We start from the raw sequence: 24,911 nt of genomic DNA, 5'->3' as shown, positions 1-24,911 counted from the left end.
GGTCATCTTTGGTCTTGTCTGAGATCACCTGAGCCTATTCTTACTGACTTTTAGATGGTCGACAAGTGTTGTAAAGTATTTGAACCTTGATAGTGTGCCCTGTTGTAAAGTATTTGAACCTTGATAGTGTGCCCCAGCCAAACCATTTTTAGTTATTTTTACCAGAGTCCTCAGAGTGGGACCAGGCTGGAATTACCCTCACCAGCTTCACCTGGCCTTTCCACCTTCAGCTGCAGCACATCAGCCCCAAGAGGGTTTTTAAGCTCCAGTCTGAAGGTTTGAGGGGAGAAGTGGGGCAGATTTATATCTGCTTCCTGTTCTTTGCTGTCTTGTTGTTTGGATTCCCTGGACTAACTTGGCTGCTGATCACTGATTGGGTTTTGTTGCTGTCATCATCCCAATGCTGCTTTCCTGGATCAGGAGTCCCACCTGTTAGAGCCCTCAGGAATTCAGCAAGGACTGAAAGGTAAACTGTGCCGAACTGGGAAAGAAGAAGCTGAAAAACTAAATACCAGGACAGCAAGGAATAGATAAAAAAGGACTGTGCTGCACTAGATTAAAATCAATCATATTATCAGAAAAGTGTGTGTGGAGCTCATGGACAAAATAGAGAAACCAATCAAGCAATGTGAGATCTCATGCACAGCAGCTGTAAAATGCATAAGCAGTGTATTATGTATAGTAGGCAAAACGTATAAGTAAGTAAAATGCACAAGTACTGTGTTACATAGAAGTGCTAAAAAGTATAAGTAAGTAAGAAAATGTATAAGTCGAGTGATATGTATAAGTAGTATAAGATAAGCAAGTGAAATGTATAAGTAGGTAGAACGTATAAGTAAATCATTATGTCGAAGTTGTGAGATGTAGTCATATTGATTTGTTGATCAGAAGGCATGAGTTCCTGTAGGCAAGGACTTCTGGGGCTGTTGACTCTAAATCATGATTCTGTCCCATGGAAGTTCACTACTATGATTTGCATGCATGTATCCAGAAATAATCTTTCAAATGCATCTTTTAAATCACAGTGACAATTTCTTCTAAGCCACTTTGCTGGTACATCTTACTTCTTACTCCACAAAGCAACTTTCTGTAGTCTTTTCCTCTCCCCAGCCAGCTGCAAATGTTGAGGCTTATTCTGGGATTTAAAAGAATTACCCTTTTAAAGTTATTTATGTATTACTTGAGAGGAGCTTCAAGTCATAATTTAAAAAATCTCCACTTGTACAAAGAATTGTTCAGCTGTGAGGAAAATTATTATTGGTGAAACTCCCCTATTCAGCCAAGTTCTTAACTAAGGGATATTGTGTGAGTTCATGTGAGTGAATTTTTCTTCATCCTTCTTAATGCTCTACTGATACTACTTACTTCCAATTTGTTGTGACAAAGGAAAATATGCACAGCAAAGTACAGCAAAGCTATCAAAATGTTTAATGTTTTTCACTTAAAGAGGGAGCATCCTAGAGAACCATTCCTAATTATTTTGAACATGGAGATATTAAGATTGTGTATTAAATAGAAGGCAATTTTAGCACAATGGCTTGTCTGTTGAGTATCATCCGAGGAGGTTGGAGCACTTTTTTGGTTTATCCTATGTTCTTTGTAATTTCTATTTTATCCTAGTAGTCCAGTAGAAATGCAACAATCATGTTCACTCTTTATAGTTGGAGAAGAGTACCTGTGTTGTCTGGGAACTCTGTTAAAATTCACGTTGCAATAAATGTTCCAGGATTCTTTTCCATTAGAGACATTGTGGTGTTAGTGAAGTGTAACATACAGAACAATAATGAATAGCCTGTGCAGTTTACAGTTTCTAAGCTGCACAAAATGTTAGGTCTATAAATATATTTTAAAAGACACATCAGTAAATATTTAAAAATAATTGCAGATTCTTCAGTCATGTAGACACATAAATGAAGGAATTTTGCTGAGGCAATTATAGTGTCTCCTGCTGCTCTGCCAAAATTATTAGCATCATACATGAGACCTCCCAGTGTTTGCAGAGCTCTGCAGTAGCTGGAGATTTAAGGTTTAGAACTTGGAGGTGAGGTGAAAAGATGTAAATAACTGCACAGGTTTCAAATCTAACAGGATGACTGTGGTCTTCTAATACTGCTGCACTTGTCCAGGAGGATTTGCCACTCTACCAAATCATTGGGATGGCTTGTCTTAGTGAGTACTGCAGGAATAAACTTGCAGTAATCAAAATATTCAGGTGAACGCTTCTTAGTGTGCTTGCTGACTAAAGACATGTACTTTTTATAGCTTAAACAATTCTGTGTATCCACCCAAGAGTTGATGGTGTCGCTTAATTTACAGAGCAAAGGGGGGAATAAGTCCTTCCATGTTAGAAGCTATCTGTGCTTCATCTTTTGCTTTCTCTAAAAGGCTGAATTTGTTGCCTGCTGTCTCTGAACATTTCATGACACCATTCTATAGAACAGTAGGGCATCTTCTTTGGGATCACACAGGCAGTGAACATAGCCAGAAAATGAACCTGGCATTCCTTGCTGCCAGCCCTATGTTACATTCCTTTCCCTGCTGGCAAGAGTACCATGTATATACATAAGTAAAGAAATCCTGGTAAATTATTTAAATCCAGTTATCTGTGACTTTTAAGTTTACATATATCTCTCTGAAATTAAGAAGGTATTCAGAAATGTGCGTTATTTTATAAAGCTGTTTGTTCTTTATACATCTAAATTTCCCATTTCTTATGTTTGAAATAGACTTGATTCAAATGTTGATTGTGTCAAGAAACATTTCTGCATTTTCTAGTTATGAATCAGATTATGAGAGTATTGGAAGAGTTTCTCTGCAAAAGGGAAAATATGAGTTTTCGTTGAAATTTTTCTTCAATGGTTATTAAAATTAGCCAAAACATACATCTGTGTTTATACATAGTTTATTACTCATCTTTTAATGAGAGAGTTAATTAAAAAATATAGAGAATTATTATCTTAAGGTCTACCTAGGGAATGCTTGAATCATGCCTCTTTTGTATGTAGTAGCTTGATCGGTCCTTCTGGTTTCATTCATATGAATCATGATATGTGAAATGAAGTGTGACCCTATCCCCAGCTTGTGGGTATTTGGATCTCTGTTTACATCTTAGGACTGTCCATTTTACCTGAAGAAGGTTGTTGCTTCTTCAGAGGACATAGAAATAGATACTTAGATGAGTTCAAAGTGTACTGAATTCAGCCTATGTGTGCAGGCAGAGTCTGACCATGTGGATACAGATGTCAAAGTACTCTTGCTCTTAACCCTGTAATTCTGAGCTGGGGATGAATGAAAATTACTGTGATGGATGAAATGACCATGTTTCTCTGACTAGATTTTGTTTTGTTCACCAACATTTTAGGTCTTAATAATAGGTTCTGATACTGTAAAAAAAAATTAAAATTTTTGTTCTTATCACTGTTTCGTTTTATAGGAAGACATGATTAGATCTCCATTTATTTTTTGACATTGTTAAAGCAGAGAGTTGGTCCAACTGTGACTATCAGCTGTAAACAATGCTCTTTGCCTTTGGCCAGATTTTAGTCTCCTAATGTTTTTACTCTGCCTGAAGTGAATCACTGTGACAAACAAATCCCTGAAAATAAGAACATATAATGGAAAAGCTGACAAGACCCTTAACAATAGCAGAGCCATGGGCTTTGCTATAAACAACATAATAACAGAGTGGATTTGATTGTCATCCTGGAATTTCACTCTTTTGCTGCATTTCTTGTCCAATTGCCTGCATGACTATTTCACAGCAATACTTCCTGGCATATTCCAAAAGCTATGGTTATTCACTGACAGGCTCCTGCCATAACCCAGCAATAAAATGTACATTGGGATATTACCTGCTGTTTCCTTTAAAACAGAAAAAACATAGAAAATCAAAGCTGGCTATGGGATAAAATAGTAGTTAAATCAAGCCTAAACAACTAGTTCTCTCTTTGTGATGTGCTGGGATATTGAGGCTTGTCAGCATAAGGTGCTGGGACAATACCAATGAGTCACAGTGTGAAGCTTAAAGAAAAACACAATTGCCTTTCTTCCCCTCTTCAACTCCATGTCTTATTTGAAATGAAAAGACATTGGATGAGATGTCCATGGTATGACTCAAAGACAGTCCCCAAACAGGTATCTGAGCTTCTCTATTGTGGTGGGTTGACCTTGACTGGACACCAGGCACCCACCAAATCATTCTGTCATTCCTCTCCTCAGCAGGATAGGAGAGAAAACAAGATTGAAAACCGCCTTGTGGGTTAAGATAAAGGCAATTTACTAAAGCGAAGTCATGTCCATGCAAGCAAACAAAAGACCCGAAAGATTTTATTCTCTACTTCCCACCAACAGGTGATGTCTGGCCACTTCCCAGGAAGCAGGGCTTTGGCACGTGTAGTGGTTACTCCAGAGGGCAAACATTGTAAATAACAAATGAATAACAAACAATGAATGCCCCCTGATTCCTCCTCCTCTTTTCTCTTAGCTTTTATATCTGAGCAGACATCATATTTTATGGAATATCCTTTGGTCAGTTTGGCTCATCTGCCCTGTCTGTGTCCTCTCCCAAGCCTGTGTCTTGCCACCCCCAGCCTGCTGGTGAGAGTGGAATGTTGGAGAGACAGCGCTGAGGCTGTGCCAGCCCTGCTCAGCAGCTGCTAAACACTGGTGTGTTACCAGCACCTTTCCAACTACCAATGCAGAGCACAGAGCTGTGAGGGCTGCTGTGGAGAAAATTAACTCAGCCAGAGTTCATTTTCATACACCTGTACAACACATTGGATGACCAACAGCCCTGAGAAGCTTTTCAGAAGGAAAAAAAGATGCAGAAGAGAGGGAAATTGTTTTGCATTTAGCTGTCAGCTTCTGGTCTATGAAAAGCCTCTCCTTAGTTCTCTACCTCTTTCTCTCCAGACCAAGGTCTCTGAACTTTTTTTTTTTGTCTCAGCTGCTTGAGGTTAGGAAAGGATTGTGCCTTGATTGTGGCTTTTCTTTTTAAATATTTGTAGTAGTTCCATGGCTATTGCCTTTCTCTTAGTCAGGAATGTGTTAATTAAAGCACTCAGGAAAAGTCCAGTCCTATTTAATTAGCTCGTGACTATTAAGATCCATGTCCCTATGGAATAGCATGGACGTTCCTATTGCCCTTCAAAAGAGAGTAGCTCTCTGTTTTGCCCCAGCCCTAAATAAGGATAGCAATGCTGAATAAAGATACAAGGTTTTACTCATGGGGTCCACTCTAGGTATTGTACCCAGCCAAGGATCCAGGAATGATTCAGAAATAATTTGACAGACAAGCTTGCAGCGTAAACTTCAGGTAAATGCTTCTGGTGCTTTGTGCTACTACTGCAACGCAGCCACAGAAGTCAGTTTGAAACCTACAGTGCTAACATAATTCCTAATTCTTGTTTATATGCCATAGGCTAAATGGCTGTATTTTGTTATCTGATAATTAATGAGCTTCTCAGTCCTTTGTGGGACCTGGGGAGGAAAAAACTCAGATCTCTGGAGATAGGGATGGGACAGAAGGAAAAGAAGACAATTCCTAGACTGGATTCTCTCCATTAATTCTTTCCTTTATTCATGTTCTCAAAGTTACTCTGCTAATAAATTGGAAAGATTAAGATTCTAGACTCGAGGAGATTCAGGTCATACTGAAATGTATTAAATGTAGACTTATTAATAGAATTTCCTGTTTTCAATAACATGCTCTCATACTTCACTTGTCCTTGACTGAGTAAGATACAAAAAAGCCCCATCTGCAGTTGTTGTGAGGTTACAATTCAATAGATAATCCAATTATATGCCTTTCTGAAGCTAGGTCAGGATCACACACAGAATTGTATTGATTACATTTTAATGCCAGCACTGTCATGGCAGCAGAAGGGCAAAACACCACTCAGCTGCCACAGAGCAGGTGGGTTGCCATGGGATGTATTGGAGTGCTGTGAAGAAACTTCAGGCAGTTTTAGTAGTTGCTGGGTTATTTGTGATACCCCTGAAAGGCAACACCTTCCTCATCATCTAAACTTGTTGACACTATGGTTAGCTTTTCTCTGTACTGATGCCTTGTCCTGAAGCTGTGCATTTTATTGAAGAGTTCTGATGAAAGTTGTGATTTGCTCATGTTGGGACAGTCCCAAAGGTTGAGAAGCAAGGAAAAACCTCAATCCTTTATACTAATGCTGCACTGAAATTTCATCACTGAAGTGCAAACTTGTAATCCATTAATCTTCTGCCTGATGTGAAAGGGTGTGTTTTTTTGGCCAATGCCTAAATTTCCAAAATGCCCTGAAATATCTTATTCTTGGTTTACAGGCTGATGCCTATCACTTGCCAAAGATGAATAGATTCCAGGCACTTAACTTTCTGTTTATGTTTCCCTTTTTAAAATGTTGCAGGACAGAAGCAGGAGAAGTTGTTAATGATGTGAAAGCATTCACAGTTGACCTGAAAATTCTTCCTCCATTTGATGGGAATCATATTTGCATCCCCCCCAAATTGCCTTAGCTATTAGGCAGTAGTCCACCTGAACAGACAATATTTCCTCTCGTACTGTGGAAGGCTTGCTGATGTGCAGGAAAAGACATCAGGGCTCTTCTAATTTATCTGTCTGTTCCTCTTACTTCAACTTCCCACCTCAAATCACATCTCCTCTTTTTTTTTCTAATGCTTTTTGTCACTCGGTTTTGTGCTCTACCCTCCAAATGACACCATGCACTTCAGAACATTATGTGAGCAGAGTGCCAAGGAAAGAGCCATGGTTGGAAGCAATGATTCTCAAGCTGTAATTCTGGGAGTACCAAAGGTCTCTAAAGGCTTCTCTGATCTTATGTGAACAAGATATCTCAAGAATTGAAAAAGAATGAAAATAGTGACTGAGGATGCTAGGAGGGAACTCTGTGATTTTCTCTGATTAAGATGTCTGTAGAATGAAATGTTGGCAGATTTACTGGGCTGAAATAAAAGCTATGTTCCCTTATGCCTTCTTTTCTGGAGTTATAGGGCCATGGTGTACATTATTAGAAGCTGTCATCTATGGTCTAACAAAGAATGCAGCTCCTCCATGGAGGTCATCATCTATGCACAATGTCTGGAAAAGAGTGTTAAAACAATAAATGCTCCAGATAAGTTTTGTTAGCTGCCTATGGAAATGGCAGTGCTAAGGCACTGGTTTATTGCAAATTCATAGAAAACTACAGTATATTAACACTTCCTTTGTGGCAATGAAAGCAACTTAGCATTTTTTCTGGGAAGCAATTAGAGTTTTATTGCTTTAATAGTTAAGGGTTCACTTTTAACTTTGACAAATTTGCTCATAACTCAGCTTCATGGAATTCTTGACAAATTCTTTCCATAAGGGAAGATGAAATTATAAATTATATGAAGCACAGAGAACCTTGTGTGCATACATACACACAAATATGGTAGTGTGCCTATATGTGTGTATGTAGCTATACACTCACAGAGAAGTGTGTATTTTATAAATATCTCTCCATATTTCTGTATATATACTTATATTCATACACACACTCTTACATATACAAATGTGTATTTTCCCCTTTCATATTATGGTCAAATTTGTCCTGAAAAAAAATATTTTGCAAGTAAGTCTTTTAATGAGATAAATTAAAATTTGTTGATAGTGAAACTAAAAATTTAAAACAGAAATGAGAACTTATTTACAATTTGAGAAGTGGCATTGTTTTGATAATGCTCAAGAGATGACCTTTTTCACATCAAAATAAAGAGATATTTTGACATTTAATGTACACATTAGCAATACAGCATTTGTTAAGCTTATATTTGAGGAGTGTTTGTGAATTGTTTTGATTTAATCCTAAAATTCTGTCGTGATATAATTTTCCCTAATTTTGACTTTTAGTAACTAAAAAATATCTTATTCTTTATTATTGCTTTTTCTACCTATAGTAGATTGTGAAAGATCTTTTGGGATTTTAAGCTATTCAGGACCAAGAGCTTAGTATGTATTTGATGAATTTCATGTAATGGACTTTGAAGAATGGTTTCCTAGACGGGCTCAGGTGATGGAATAAGGAGCCTTTATCTCTCCTTCCTATTTAATACTATGTAGTATGATACATGCTCAGAAAAGTAATTTTTTTGGAAAGAAAAAGAAAACTAGAGATTAAGCACTAATAATTTCTGCTCATGGTGCACCTCTCACTTTCCATTCAAAGCTAAATGGCCTCATTTTCTTGAGTGTCCAGCATGAATGGTTCAGCAGGCTGTGGCTATGAAATCCCCCTCTGCCTGGTTGCTTTGCAGCATGAAGTTGGGTTATTATCTGTCTAATGTATTCAATCTCATGGGTTAAGGAGAGAGAAAGACAGGGGCTATGAAGTTAATCACTGCAATCTCCTCTAGAGAAATAGCCTGAGAAGTGGTGGGCTCTGCTACATGTCTGAAAACAGAAACAAATCTGTGTGCTGAGATTAAAGGTGAACAGGTTCAAAAAACCAAGGCTGTTTGCCAGAGAAAGTCCTGATTACAGCAAAGGGGATCCAGATAAAGACTTTTTGTTACCCTCTGCTGTGGCTGTCAGCTATCTTTCATATCATCACTTGAAGGTAATCACTTAGAGTCTCAAAGATTAAAGTAAAAATCTTACATCAAAATCCAGCAGCTTTACTGAGAAATCAATTGGAAAGCAGAACTCCTAGGCAGTGAATTCACTAAAATCAGCCTGCAGTAGTCTTTACTGCTTGCCTACAGGTTCAGACTAGCCTTGTGTTTTGAGGCAAATGGAAGTTCTATTTGGAAGCTGGGAAGGCCAGCATGCTCTTTCTGGGAGAAAATGCTGTTCTTGTCCATTCCACCATTTGGATGTAAAGAAGTAGCTCCAGGTAAAACAACCAATTACTCATCTGCTCAGTTTAGTTCTACTAAAGTGTTTAGTTCAGTTTAGATTAGTTTACATGATGTTCACGAGAGAATGCTTAATGATTATTTCAGATTTTCAAGATAAACTCTACAAAAAGGTGGGAAGATTAGGATCTACTACAGACAGTTTCTCTGCCAATTTTTCTGTGGCTAATGCAAATATTTAAACCTCATGGTTGTGGGGTAAAGCATCTGTACTTAGCCCTCAGTGGGTAAATTGTTTTCCTCTTTGTATTAGGCATTTTAATATATGCTTTGGAGCCACTGTCTCGTCTGTCTCAGAAAGATTGGTAACATTAATTTAATTATTTGTGTGTATACAAATCAAAACTTTTTTTTAACTTGCTGATACTGGTTACTATATCGTGTTAGGCTTCAGGGTTTTTTTTTTTTAAATAATTGGATATTTCACCTGCACAAGGAGAATTTATATAAGGATTAGGAAATATTGTCCTTTACTTTATAATTTTGTGCAACTGTCCATAGGGCTAATAGGAATCATTGTGGAATGCAGGTGGAAGAGCATTTTGGTGTTTGTGTAAAATTTATTATGGGATATTTTAAGGGAATAGTTACAATGTGTGGGGCTTACACATGGGTTGGGGAGGACTGCTGTGGGGAAAATAGAAGAAGGGTTTAAAGGACCTAATTGAGTGTATTTAATTTGCTTGTCAGTAGAGTTGTCTGACAGAACCTTGTGCTTAATTAGCACAGTTGCCATATCTTATAAAGCCCTGTTTTTGCTGTGTGAACTCTCCATCCTGAGTGTGCATGTGTATGAACATGAATGATTTTGAAACTGGACTAGCCAGTGAATAGGAAAAGAGATCTTAGTGCCACCAGCTGGAGTGAAATCGCGAACCTCCAAGAGCTCACAGCTCTGTGTGTCCACAGCTGGGGAGACCAGATGATCAGGGACAGATACTGGATGGATTGAGTTTCTAGGCCAGCTACTGGAGGGATCAATATTGCACATGCACATTTAACAGATGTGCATATTTATAACTGCACGTACGGTCACCTATGGTGTTCTTCTGACAGCCTTCAACCTCGATCAGCTGGAGAGGAGGAGCAGCATTCAGGCTGCCTGTTTGTGTGGGTGTTGTGTGTTTCCTGCCTGCATTGATCTGTGTGGTGTGTATGAATATGGATATATCTCTATCTGTTCCCTGCATAAGATGCTTTTATGCTTACTGGGAATGACTGCTGAACCTCGCTGCTGGCTGGAGATGAGCACACAGAGCACAGCAAGCTTGCATCTATCAGGCTGTGGGGTTTGGCAGCTTCTAAGAAAGAACTCCAGTCTGAGCAAGCAAAACCCTTTTTTAATTAAAGAAAGAAAAAGCTTATGTGATAGGATCTGTTACTGCCAAGCCGGTTTAAACCTCCTGCTTGTAGATGGTGGTTTGTTCATATATCCACTAACATGTCTCTAATCCTTAGAGACTTTCCTTAAGACTACCTCACAAGCTATTTTCATAGAATAAGCAGACTTTGAAAAGAGCTGACAAGCAGAAGATTCACAAGTCATAAGCCATAAAGAATAGGGAGACTCAGTTTATTAAGCTGCCTTTTTTTTTTAAACAGTAGAAGAACAACACTTCTGTATGTTCAATATTATAGCAATGATCACTTTTCTATTAAAAATTATTACTGCAGCTGGGGAAATGGCTAGCATAGGTTCACTTTTTTGGGAGGGTTTGAGGATGGGGTGGTAGGCTGCATGCTAAACTGTAGGATCTAGTTTATGTGTTTCCTGGGGCTAGAGGCAGTTCATGTTCCCATGGAACAGAAAAAAAGTTAAATTGCTTTTCCTTTTGAAGTACAGTTGTACTTTCTCTTGTTCTGCCTTCACCCAGACACTGACATTACCAGGCACAGAGAGAAGGTACCTGATCCAAAGACTGCTGAAGACAATGCCTCTTCTCAGCTCAGTGAGCAGATTTATCTGGCCCTTGTAGAGAGGTGAAGGAAACTTGCTCTGTTCACAATACAGAGGATCACAATAGCTGTCTTTTTATTTAGTGTGGTGCAAAAAAATTCACTGCAGGTGATGTGAATTTGTATAATTTTAAAGCTCTTCTAAATCTTACCATGAGTAGAAGCATTGCAGATATCTAGTCTATGTGGTGCTCGCTGGGTGATCTAGTTTATTAAGCAAAAAAAAAATGAACAAGTTAAAATATGGTGTTAAAGCAAGTTTTGCTAAATGGTACAGAGCCAAAGGAGAACAGTCTTCGTATGGCCTGGAGCTCCTGGTCCTGCTCTCTTTTCAACACTGCTGTGGCCAGCCCTGTCAAGTGTCATGCCTTGGTCCCCTCCAGAGTGCTATTGTTGTGTGCCATGGTTTTTCCTTTTGGCTGTTTCTTTGAGGAACCCAGAGGAATATGCCTTTTCCCTTTTGCACAATCATAGGTCTGAAGGCAACATGCTTTCCCAATGAAATCTCTCTGTGTAGGACTAATTACCTTGCATGAGAAGTTGAAAGCATAGTTTATCACTTTCTCATTCCTGCAGCACACTGGTTCTCACCACTTCAAGGAGCAGAAATGTTTATAATGGTTCATGCAAATGTGGCAGGTCCTGGGCCAACACCCCCCACCACTTGCTGGAATTTGGTTAGGCTGGCAAGTATGATACTGTGCTCTGGGCTCCACAGTCTGTGTACTTAACCACCTCTGCTGAGAAGAGTTTCCTTTTCCTTCAGCCTTGCATTTTTCTAGTCACAGCTTTCTTGCCTAACATCTTCTTGCCCATAAAATTATTAACTAAGAAGTCATAGTCTTCTTTCATTAAGCTCCCAGTTTCTCTTCTACCAGGCTCACCAGACTTTTTTTTTATTTTTAAATCTTTTTGGCAGTGGTCAGTTGGTTCTTTTCCCTCCACTGCCTCCTCTAGTTTTCTTACTTTTGAAGTCAAATCAGATGGTTTCCTAGACTATTACACTTCTCTGCAGAGGAGAAACTGGTTGCCTCTGATGCTAGAGGTGGACAAGGTTCTTAGGTTTTTGTTTTTTTTTTTTTTTTTTTTTCTTGCCTGGGTAATTCCATAAAACATCCCTCCTGCAGCTTCTAAGTGGAAAGGGTCCAGGTTTCTATGATGATAGAAAATGTAAAATCTATCTGATCTTAGAAACTCTGATAAAGCTTTCTCAGTGCTTACAGAGAATTTCATGGTTTTAAACATTAAAATTGAAATCACAGCACATAGAAAATTTTGGCTGGAATTGTTCTATTTGTTGAAGTAATTACAAGCTAAATCCCACATTTTTATAATAGAAAGTGTTGCAAAACTGAGTCTTCTGAGCTGTTAGTTTTGAAGGAGCTGTAATTCCATGTCTGTTTAATTCTCAGCTGGATTCAAAACTCTTCTGTGAGGTAAGCTCTCTGAGGGGCAAGTAACTGCTACTCAATTAAATTGTCAAGGGAAGACAGGTTGTAACAAATGGAAAAAAACCCAAACCAAAACAAACCCAAATCACCGACAGTTGCTGCAAAGGACATCTGTCTTTGAATAGGGGAAAAAGTTGCTAATTTGAGACACCAGCTTACTGTGATCATTTAGGTAATTGCATTAAATTATGGTTAATGTAAGTAATTGTAGTTATTTAGTTATGACAAAATTCAGTGCAGTTAGGCTCAGCCGTGAGACGCATTTGGTGTCTTGCCCGCAGAGAGGGAATACACTCACACACAGCCTTGTCTACATCTCGTGGGAGCCACTGCATCCAAATCTGGCCCAGAGTCTCTGGTGCTATTCACACAGCTGGAGAGCTCATGGAATGACAAGTGGTTGAAATATGAAAAGGAAGCTGTGTACCTTCCCTTCTAGCCAGTGAAGGTTTGTCCTGGGAGTACTTTATCTAACATTATGTCTGATGGCATTTAAAATTCCTGTGTGCTGCTCTGCTTTTTATTCTTTCCTCCTAACTATTATGCCACAGCCTACTACTTCCCCCTATCAGGATATTTTTTTCTAATAATTGTTCAATGTTTTCATTTTCAATAATATAATTATATGGGTTTTTTTTCTAATTATAGCTACTATAGCTACTATTTTTCTTATCTGACCCAAACAGACAGGATTATTTTCTCCTTATTTTTGTGACGCGATGCTTCAATCAGAATTGCATTGCCTTTTTTTTCCCCCTGTCATATTACATAGTAATCTAATTTATTCCCAATTAAAAGATTCAGGCCTCTTTTGGGATCAGTGCTTTTCAGGTTCTTCTCACCCAGAGGCTAATAGTTAAATTACTTTTCCCAGATGTATTAAAATCTAATCCTACAGACTTACATAACTACTTGTTTTTGTTCTTTGTGAGTATTCTTGTTGAAGCACATAAGACTCCTGAGAGTGCATAAGAACGTAATTGTGATATCAGGCTTTTATTAAAATGAATCTTGATCAAAAGTAAAAATGATGTCATAATATCAGCTTCTAAGTCTCTTAATGCTTTGATGAACAGGTGTTCATATTTTGTCTTAGTTAAATATATTATATCAATAATTTCTGAATAAAACAAATATGAATTATTTAATTTAATGTGTATTGCTTTAGTCTAAGAATTTTTTATGTCTCTCAAGGCATTTTTATTTTCTGAAACAAGAATGTAAATTTAGAGTTCTAACAAAAATTCTGCTTGTTTTTTTTAAAGAAGTTAAAATAATTTTTTCCCTATTCATGCATTATTTAAAGCAGCCAGATGCTTTGGGTATTCTGGTTGCCTTTGGAAGGAAACTAACATTTCCAATTTAGGTTTATAATTTAAACTGAAATATCTAGGTCTCTCATAGTTAATGTACTTTATTGCTTTCTGTCTGATTAAACACATTAGACTGAATTGTTTTTACAACTCCCCAGTTTTGGTTTCTTTAATATTCTGGACTTTCTTGAGGTATATTGTCTTCTGTGTTTTTAAGAACTGTCATTTCTCAGGAGCTTGGAAAAGTTTAGTATTTTGGCCACATTTCTTTTTTAATTCTTTTCTTGCTAAAACCTTTTGATATGCATTGGCTCATCCACAGTTTTTGGATTCAAAGCAGGATTTAATATCTCTGGCCCATGTGCATGACAGAATCGAATTTTTTCTAGCAATGGTGCCCCTCCTCTCAAAATCCCAGAGTTAATGTAAAATTCTGATTTATAAGGAAACGTGTCTGCTCGAACCCTGATTCAACCATTCATCCTTGCTTTGCAAATCTCTAAAACGTGTGTGCAGTAGAATGTTTGCTGAATAGACGAGGATGAAAGGATTCGCTTATGTTTTGTTGTGCTACTTTATAAGAAAGAATAGCTGAAGATTAACAAATAAGGGAATCCCTTGAGAGTTTTGATAGTTCTTTGGGATGTCTCAGCTTTTACATCTTGAAACACTTTGGATGACCAGGTGAAGAATGTGACAACAGGAAATTGAAAAAGTTAGATAGCTGGTCCTGAATCCAAGGATTTTATCTCCACTAAGGTTATAAAAAGTCAGAGATACAGATTAAATCTCTTTCTGCTGACCCGTTTGCTGGATTTTTCATTCTACCAACTGTGCCTATGGAAGGAAACAATTTTTCATCTTCTATTCTCTTTGGAATACCTCAATCAAGTGAAACTTTTCTTTCAAACATTTATGTTTTTCCACCATACTTATCTGGGTTCATTTTGGAGAGAGTCAGTGACAGATTTTCTAGGAAGTCAGAGTACCAGGTAAGACCAGGTCTTACCCTGCAGCCTGGTAAGAGTATTTATGACTATGACCAGAAAGACAAAATGTATCCCTACCATGTCATTGTGAGTATCTGCTAACCAACAGGAGCCTGAGGAAGAGTACATGAAGAAAGTCAGCATTTGGTATTTTCTAGAATATTCTTTCAGCTTCCAGTTGTTCCTGACAGATGGACTTACAGATTGAGAGGTGTCTTTGCATTTAATAGCTCTTGGTGATTTTTTTTTCCTGTGATATTGTCCTGTTAGTTTTGAGCCTACCCAGGCTTTTAGCATTGGTGACCCTCAGTAGAAACAACTTCTACACCATGGGGTCAAACAGAGGAGATAAAGGAAGGTGGTTTATTTCTTTGGACACCTCCAGTCTAAACAAGCTCCTCTCTTTCTTGACAGACCTCCTGGTTTCCTCTCTGGGAGGTTAGCACCTCAGTTCTACTGCTACAGTCTTTGTTATAAATACGCCCACACTCTCACACATCACTTCCTCATGGACTATGCACACAAAACTTGCCATGCTTTGGTGGCCAGCATTCAATTTCAATCAGCTCTGTTTGTCCAGATCTTTCTGTATCAGATTTCAAGCCTTGGTCTATCAGCTGCTGGATGAATTCTCCTGGGCTGCTGAAGGAGAAATGAGCCAGCTTCTGGCCCTGCCCTATTAGAGACCAGGCTATGTCACTATGGTTCAAAGCCAATTGCTTCATTCCCACTGCAAAACTGTCTCTGGGAGAAGACAGACTGAAAGTGGAATTTGCTTTTTATTATGTAAAAAATAACAATGTATGGGGGTTTTAGGCCAGGCTGGCTTGGACTGAGCTGCCCAATTTTAGACACTTAGTCTAGGACAGTTCTCACTGGCCTCTCCCTGGTCAGCAGAGTTAGTTAATCTGCTCAAAGGAAATCTGGACCTCTTCTATTTAGGCTCTTCTTCCAAATTATTTTGTAGAAGTTTGCCTTTTCCTACTGACTATAAAGAGAGCATGAGGGAAACTGGAAAAACTATCTTGAACATTAACATCCATTAAGTAAAATCAGGCATAGATAAGCATAGGCAAAGGAGGACATGAGATGTTGTTACTGGCAGAGTATGGGAATCTTTCAAGTGTGTTAAGTATCTGATCTAGTTTGTAGTTATGAGATCTAAGTCTAGTAGTACAATAATGACTAAAGCTAGCTCTGAGCTTTTTTTGTAGTAGCTCTTGACCTAAGGTCTGATGTCCTTCATCTGGTTCTGCTATTCAGTCCAGAAGAGGATCTCTCTTGCTAGCATACATTTGAAATGTTTTAATCATGTATAACTTCATTCTCTGCTCCCAGCAAAACATCATGTACTCTTCTTTACTGCACTTGTAGGATAAAAACTTCTTCAAAAGCAGAGCCCTCCTTGTTTGCTGCTGTCATACCTTGATATTCTAATCTCAATTCTGCCTCCTTTATGCTTTTAATAATTCATTATAATGTAATTTATAGGTGGTAGCAAAAAAGTGAGATCATAGCACAATGACAATTTAGAAAGTTAAAGTTTAATTACTATTCATTCACTGTACGTTAAGTCTACTGAAAGAGCAGTATACTGGATTGATTGATCTCTATTAACCTGTGTAGGAGAAAAAGTTTAGGCAAGTACATTTGAGCCTTGTTCTGACTTTCAACATCACACCATAAATTAGCTGTACTGAGTGATGCTGCAGATGGTATATGTGCTATTTTTATTGTCACAGTTTTTTGCTCTTTAGCTTTAGTTTTCTTATTGCCCTTTATAATCACTGGGCAATTGGTATGAAAAAGTAAAACACTCAAGCCCACAGAGAGAATTTTTTGATGGTATATATTTTCACAAGGATGAGCTGATCAAAGGCACTGAGAAATGAAGCTTTGAAATGAGGTGCATATCTCAAATCAAGAAAGCAATAATTCTGCAGTTGCCTGGTGATGTTGGCAGGAGAACAAATGCAAGTTATTTCTTTGTTAATGATACCTTTTTTCTAAGTGGCTAAAAACTTGACACTGTTCATCTATGAGTGTCCCACTGAAAAAGCTCTCCTGTCAAGAGAGAATAGTTGGAAAATAGACAAGAATTGCCTTGTGATTCTGTGATTTAAGAAAGTGTGTTATATAAATGATAGTTCTTAAAAGCTATCAGCAGCAAGATATGGATCATTTCAATTTCTGTATAAAGTTATGCGAAACATTATTTTTGTGTTTTCAAGGCCTCTGCAGCTTCTACTTATTGCTGTACTACTGCTATTTGGCGTTTCTGGTCACTGCTATGGCCAGCTGAAAAGCTGCCTGATGGAAAAGGGAGTGCTGCTTGACAGCCAGGTGAACATGAGCCAGCGTGAGCCCAGGAGCACAGGAAAGCCAATGGCATCCTGGCCTGTGTCAGCAATAGTGTGGCCAGCAGGATAAGGGCAGTGATCACCTGTCTTTGCTGGTCACTGGTGGTGCTGCAAAGTCCTGTGTCCAGTTCAGCTCACTGCAAGGACAGTGAGGTGCTGGAGTGAGTCCAGAGACAGGCAATGAAGCTGGTGAAGGGTTTGGAGCACAGGTCTTGCAAGGAGTGACTGAGGGAGCTGGGGGTGGTTAGCCTGGAAAAAAAGGAGGCTCAGGGGAGACCTTATCTGTTTTGGGCAGAAAAAGCACCACACTTGGTTTGTGTAAAGGTACACAGAAGGAGAATATCTGCTCCTTTAAGGATCTAGTTAAGAATTTTTTTTCAGTGCTTAAAAAGGGATAGAAAGAAAAAGAGGATGTCAGCTACTGGCACCAGCGGGGTCTCATCATGAGGTACTGTAGCCAACGGGAATTTCAAATTTTACCTACTGAGGTGGGAATGGTGTGTGTCCTGAAAACCAGATATGGGGGGACAGGCATGAGAGAGGTGAGTGAGGGGCTCAGTGGCTGGATCAGGACTGCAGACCACAGCCTCTGTGCTGATTGTCGGCTCTTGGGGGCGAGTGTCTGTACCTGCCCCAAACAGTGTGTCTAGGGGCTGTGTGTGTATTTCCCCATAAAAACCAAGCTGGACCAGCTGGAGAGTAGAGGGGCCTTGGGTCTGGGCAGAGGTATCAGGTAGGTGGAGGGTTTGTGCTAGTATTTGGGGTGACCTGCCACTGTGGGGTGCCCATGGGACAAGCGTGTGAGTTCTCTGTGTGTGTGTGTGTGTGTGTAGTGAGCACCCAGCAGGACCAGCCCGGGAGTCAGGGACCCATGGGATGAGTAAGGGGGTCCAGGATCCCAGCAGGGGTGCAGGGGGTCTAGTGGGGCCATGCTCAGGGGATCTGCCAGTGTGTGTGTGCTTGTGAACCCGGGCAGTGTGGGCTGTGTGCTGCACTTGTGATCCTCTGCCTGCCCAAGAAGAGGAGGGGCTGTGTGCCTGTGCCTGGTGTGAGTCCTGAATGTGGGGGCTTCCGGGGGCTGTGCCTTGTCTGTGGCTCTCTGTGTGACCAGCTGTGTCTGTGTCTTTTGTCCAAATTATGTGATCAGCTTCACTGCTGGCTGAATCTGCAAAGGGGGACAGCAGAAGCCACAATCTTTAGCCTGGCAGACCCCAGGTCTCTGGGGTACTGGGCTGGGCTCCAGCAGCAGACAGGAGGGGTCTTGAGCCAGTGTGGCTAGAGGAGGTGACCACTCTACTCTTAACTTCCCTTAACATTACAAGGCTGGCCCTTGTGTTTGTATAGGCTAAGCCAAATCTATTGAACGCATATAGGCAGAAGCTGCATGGAGGCATCTGCATTTCCTCCCCCTTCCTGCTTCAGGTTTTGAGCCGCAGGAAGATGGTCTTTCTCTTTCTCAGCCAGGTCTTCTCTTCTGGGTTGAGCAGCAACAAAAATAGGAGCTGAGGTTTGGGCCAACTTCTGTTTCTGTCTGATCACTATGCCCTTTCGTTTTACATAGGGCCTTCCAGAAAACCTCCCAGAAGCAGAAAGGGGAGTGCTCTTATTTTCCAACAGAAATGACTTAAAGACTATCTGGAATTACTATTCATGAGCTTCATCTCTGAGTGTTCAGCAGATAGTGTGATCTGACTGGTTGGCCAGCAGCATTCACAGAGAACATCTGGACAAGCACTTTGTGGGCTGGTTTTGGTCTGCAGTCCACACTATAGTCACCCCTGCTCTGCTACCTTAGGAGTAGGAACTATTATGTCTCAACTAAGGCTACCCTGAGGAAGGGATCTGTCAAAACATTAAGAACTAAGTTTCTTTTTCATCTTTGACCATCCGGTTACCGCTAGACACACATTTCTGTTGTTTCTTGCCTTGCACACACTTTAGAACGCCAGATGTTTTTCCAAGAAACTGCATGATGAACTATGTTTTCTTTTTTAAAAGTTTTATTTTTCATGAAACTACTTACCATCTCCTTAAACTGCTTTATATCCAGGACCTGAGTGAGAACATGCTGCAGCTGGAAATCTGAAAAAGGTCATTTAGGCTGAAACAGTTGTTGACAGGTGTTTGGGGATTTTTTTGTGGTACTCAATATATAACAAACAAGATGCGACCTTATCATATGAAACTGCCAGAAGTGAAAGTGCATAGAGAAATAAGAAACAGAGGTGGAGTAAGTGAATCATCTCTTTGTCAGACAGTAAATTAATTGTTAAGATCTTTTACAGACTGCTCAAGGTTTATCTTCTTTGTTTCCTTCAGGATGATTCAAGGAAACTCATTTCTTCAAAACAACATTTATAATTGCCCCTTAACTGAAAGATACTTGCAGTATACTGAATTGTTCTCTGAAAGGAATGAACAGGAGGAAAAGGAAAAAAATAAAGGAAAAGAAATATTATAGGAGAGCAAGCAACTTAGAAACCTTTGGCTTTCTGTCAATGAGAAGGGATTAAACTTGCATCAAGGAATTAACATATTGATGGGACACAAGGTACAGCTGAATCTTAAAGAATATATTAATAGTACATTAAAAAAAAATCTGTTATAATTCCCAATGATCTGCACAATTAAGGCAGCAACATTTATGCATTTTCTCCTGTCCTGGCAGAGGGTGCTGCAGGAGTTGCTTCATTAGTATGCACTGTTGTATGAACTGATTCCCTTGTGTAGCTGTAGACTGTCACTGGCAGCCACAGGAGGTCTAGGAAGTTATACAAGTATGGGTCATAGAATGATTTAATGAAATGTGGCAAATAACAAGAAATAGAAGTTTCTTTTGGAAGTAATATAATTTTATTGATAATGCAATGATACTTTAATTCAAATTTCAAAATATTTTACCTAGTAATTAATATTTTCAATCTGCTGAAATATCTATTAAAGCAATGTAGATATATTTAGTTCTATCTTAATTTTTATTTTTAGAGGTTCATTTTCCTACAAACCAAAATGCCTTTGATTTCACAATATTTGTGATACTTCTAGGTGAACCTTCTTGAGAACTGCATGTACTGTGCGTGCCTGTATCTATTTATTCTGCTTCTAAAATCATCCTTCCTGAGTTAGTCTTTTGATTTATTCCTGTGGCAGTTGTTTCTGAGAATTTGTTAACAAATATGAATATGAGTCATCTAGAAAAGAACAAGAATCCGTATGGCATGTAAAATTTTGAGTAACAATTCTTGCAGGCATATTTTAGCACTTTATGCTGTTATGTGCTTACTGTTACTTTTTATCAGAATTTCAGAACTTTTCTAACCTAAGCCAGGGCAAAGTTCGTGTTGTATACTCCTGCTCATAGGACTTTTGTTCAGGTATGCATACATAAGTATGTAAATACATATATATATATATATTTATCCACACATAAGTATGCATATATATATATCTGTATATCTTTAGTGAGGGGAAAGAATTTTAAAGGTCTGCCTTATTCCTATTCAAATTCACTACGGAACTTTTCTTTTGTCATTATGTTTCAGCAGGAGAAGCCATAAGATCTCAGAGTGACTTCTCTGCAATTTAAAATGAATCACGCACCTTTAAGAGCTGAGGTATAATCATACTTTTGACTCTTCTGCTTTCATCACATTGATTTTTCCAGATAGAAATTGATTATGCAAATGAAGTATTTCAGCTTATTAGTTCATATCAGTATTTTTCTTTAATTACTCCTTGCAGCATTTAAAGGAACATTTTATGTATCTGCAGTGAAAACAGTACCTTCATCATCCTTAATTTTCCACACAATCAGCGTTGATGAAACACAGTAATGCACCACTTCCCATGACTAATTTTTCACATGGAAATGTGTCCTCCTGTGGTTGTGCATCTACAATCTGCGCTAGATAAAACCAATGTCAAGAATTCCACTACAGTGTGTTCTGTCAATTGGTATCTGTCAATCTGTCAGCTGAAACTTGAAACATGACTGAATGTGCTCCGTGGTGTGGATCTGTAAAACACATTAGCAATAGTTTACATTCAGTATTTGCAGCATTCTCAGTCATTACAGTGTGTGTTGTTGAATGCATATTAAGAATAATGCGTTATGCTCAGCTAACTTTTAACATACTGGTTGACACTTTTGCCACCCCAAAACACTTTCTAAAAGCTGCTGCCTTTTTTTTCTTTGACACAATATAAAATACAAAATGCCAAAACCTATCTTCACAAAATCTTACCGGTTTGATTTAGGGTCTCAAAAGCTACACAGTCTCTGTGTTGCTCAGGGGCTTTGTAATAACGATACCCAGCCTTTAGCTGGAGTTTGTCACCTTAATTTATTATCATCTGAAGACTGCATGGTAGCTTATGCAAATTGAGTTGGTGGCTTCAGTCCTGCTCCCAGGGGACAGATACCCACATCATAAAACTGCCTCAACAGTTGTTACTGGGCGTTTGATGAATTTCTTGCATGTACAGAGTGTAGAAAAGTGATATTCTGTGAGCAGTTCTGAAAGTGAATGGCTTCAACACCCTCCTGGGAGTGGTCCCATCAAAGTGGATTTGAGACACGTTTAAGAAAAACATGGGAAGCATTCATTCCCCTGCACTTGTCTGACCCCCTTCAGGGATGGGTAATCATTTTGTTTTCTGCAGCTGAAAATCCACACATTTAAGTACATCTATTTTGATAAGAAACAAGAAGACACTGACAATGTGCTCAACTGCTTGGATGCTCATTATCCATGCTTCTAAATCCCTCACCTGTCTGTGGACTCTCTCAGTCACCTTTGTCCAGGTCAAATCTCCTTTTAGGATGGTGGGGAGCTGGGCTAGCCCTGAGCATCAGGCATATGGTCTCTCTGTTGCACGCATCTGTGTGACCAAAAATCAAGCTGTAGTGGTTGAAAACAAAGAGCCACTGGCAATTCAATGACACTTTCCTATTTCTCTGTAATGTTTTACAGAGGCTGCAGCTGCTTTTTGCATGGGTACCATGTTCTAAGCTCCACAGAGGTTCTAGGATCCCTCAGTCTTTTTAGTGCTAATAAATATGATCATCAAACAGTCCAGTAGGATGAAACTATAACAGCAGCTGCCTAATGCTTTGGAGACTTCTTCCCCTTCTCTCCCACCACACACTTTAAGCCTCTCCAGAGCTAGAGGTAAGCTTGACTTTGCTGCCCAATGCTCATGAATCTTGATACTTTGTTTTAAATCTGAAATTTTCAATGGTCTGCTTTGCTAATTTTAATTTTTCAATTTCCAGCCTCCTGTCATTCCTTTATTTCTGGACTCTGTTAGTCTATTGTTCATTACACCATGGATCACTGTAGGGTTTTTCTGGTGGACTCAAACATGTCTTACTTGTAGCAGCTTTTTGTCTATGTTAAGTCCTCATAATTTCTAGGCAGGTGGCAGCTGTTATTAATAAGGGGGTTTTTCTCTTGTGCTATTTTGAGCATCAAATACTTACAGAATTACAGAATCTTGGAGAGTTTGGGGTTGGAACAGACCTTAAAAACCATCTAGTTCCAAAGCCCCAAACATGGATCAGGACTCTTTCCACTGGGCCAGGTTGCTCAAAGCCCATCCAACCTTGCTTTGAACACTTTGAGGGGTGGGGAGTTTACAACTTCCCTGGGCACCATATTCCAGTGTTCCACTACCCTCACAGGAAAAGATTTCTTCCTAATATTTAATATAAATCTATCCTCTTTCAGTTTAAAGCCTCTCCTCCTTTCATTCCATGTATTTGGAGAAAGGCCCAGCTCTATTGTAACCACTTTAGGTAGTGGAAGGAGCTGTAAGGTCTCCTCAGGGCCTTCTCACCTCCAAGCTGAATAACTCCAGCTGCCTCAGCCTGTCTTCATAGGAGACACGTTCAAGTCCTATGGTTATCTTTGCAACTCTCCTCTTGGACCCAATGATTCCATGTCCCTCTTATGTCAGTGGCCCCAGAGTCCAGATTTCTTGCATCATCATGGTCTGTTTGTAGCATTTTTTTGGATAGCTCCTACCTTAGATCCAGAAGCTAGACATTCCCCTTATGTCCCCCAAAGGGCCAGACCTACTTCTGTCTTGAGGATGCTTAACACCATTTCTTTTCCTTGCAAAAATTAGACATTCTATCCTTATTTTGGAAAGGAAAGAGAAGTAATCAATCAATCCTATTACAGCCTAGTGATTACCTCACTCATCCCAGAAATGAGAGAGCTGTCTTTTGTTGCTGTGGCTGTCTGAAGAGCCTCCTCACTGGGACAGTTCCTTTCTGCAGGTTTTATGCTCAGTTGCAAGAGGACTTTCCCCCACTTTGTGCTTGATTGGTCTAATTAGGCAAATTAGCGTCCTTTGTTATACTCCTTACTTAAGGATTTCCCTGACTTGCAGGACTCCATCTTAATGCTCTGGTCTGTGGTAAAGGTAATTATGCAATGCTTGTTAGATTGTAGTTCAAAATGCAGTGTTCTTTGAAACACACTGACTAATCAATGAAAAGACTTCAGTTCTTGGTGATGTAGGTGGATCATTTGCTGTGTTCAAGTTTGAAACTGAGCCCACTGGACTGATTGGTTTTGTGATATGAATCTTCCCCAATTAAATGAACCATGGCCAAAGAAGGCATTATATTGACTACCAAAAAGTGAGTTTTCAGTTTGGTGAATTATCTTCTGAATGAGAAATAGGGATGAAAACTGAGTAGCAATGTCCAAAAGCTGTGGCAGTTGACTATTTTGAAAGAGATGATGAATGACCATAACCAGTGAAAGTGTATGTAATACTTGTGAACTGTCCTTGACTACTATTTAGTTCAAAGTTATAATACTGGTTTTAAAAACCAGACCATACTCTCTTGTTTTACACCAACTTCTTTTTCACCCTTCAGTCCTAAGGAAAACAACAACTAATAACATACACGATGAAAGAAAAACAGCATTTGGAGTGGTAACCAGATGGTGCTTGTAGTAACTCTGGTTCTGGATATAATTTATGACATTTCACTGAAGTGAAAATGAGAAGTGTCTTATAGAGTCTCTGTGGGAATGAGTGGATTGCTCTCTACCTAACTTATTGACTGCAAGAAAAAGACGTTGTAGTGTCCTGCTTCTGGGGATCAGTCTGAGATCCAGTATTAAATAAATACTTATATATACTGTATAGAATCTCACTAGGATATTGAATCAAGTTAGATCTCACAGGAAAAAAGGCTGTAAGCATGTAATGTGGTAGTTTCTTCCTGTGACACTGGAACTGTGTTGTTTCTACTTCTCTTACTTTTTTAACTGTGATGACCCATCATCTGTCATGCTGTCCTTGGTGTCTACCCAGTGTTCCTCAGTTTTTAATGAAAATGAGTGAATAGCTAACTTGAGAGGTACATATCAGGCTCTAATACTTTTTTGTTTGTTTGTTTACGTCAATTTATTGATGTTGGCCTTGGGTCATTTTGATTTATCTGAGTCTGTCTCAGCAGACAGATTAACCATTTGAGCACATTCACTCCAAAAATTACCTCATCACTTGAAAAATCTTGAGGTGCAATCAGTGCTGTAAATGGCATGGGGGGAACGGTGGAAAGAGCTCTGCAAGTCCTGTGAAAAATGGTAATAATGCCACATAAACATGGTTATGTAGCCTTGAGAAGTACAATATGTTAAAGAGCTTAGATGTAATATGCTGTCAACAGCACAGCTTTATGTACATAAGGAGACTTTCTAAATTTAGCAGGGAGGAGATGAAACAGGCATGTTCAGGCTTGCAGGAACTTTTGTGTTTTATCACTTTGCTACTAGTAAGCTTCACGTACCTTCTTCAACAGTTTTTGGGGGGTTACTCTATCCCCTCATTTAATGGAGTCAGAATAATTGAGGTCAGAAGGGGACCTCTGTAGGTCATCTGGTTCAGCCCATCTGCTCAAGCAGGGCCAGCTAGCACCAGTAGTCCAGGACC

At 39.2% G+C, this 24,911-nt stretch overlaps 1 long non-coding RNA gene across 4 annotated transcripts in view; it reads left to right on the top strand.

Moving 5' to 3' along the window:
- The first annotated feature begins 290 nt into the window (after positions 1 to 290).
- LOC138107765 (uncharacterized) overlaps positions 291 to 24,911 on the top strand; it is a 98,670-nt gene continuing 74,049 nt past the window's right edge. For all 4 annotated transcript variants that reach the window (XR_011149693.1, XR_011149694.1, XR_011149691.1 and 1 more), the window contains exon 1: positions 291 to 698. This is a non-coding gene — a long non-coding RNA (uncharacterized lncRNA). The remainder of the gene's footprint in view (positions 699 to 24,911) is intronic.

Source organism: Aphelocoma coerulescens, chromosome 1 (genome assembly GCF_041296385.1).
Source record: "Aphelocoma coerulescens isolate FSJ_1873_10779 chromosome 1, UR_Acoe_1.0, whole genome shotgun sequence".
Taxonomy (NCBI): domain Eukaryota; kingdom Metazoa; phylum Chordata; class Aves; order Passeriformes; family Corvidae; genus Aphelocoma; species Aphelocoma coerulescens.
This window is presented reverse-complemented; position numbering and strand designations above follow the sequence as displayed.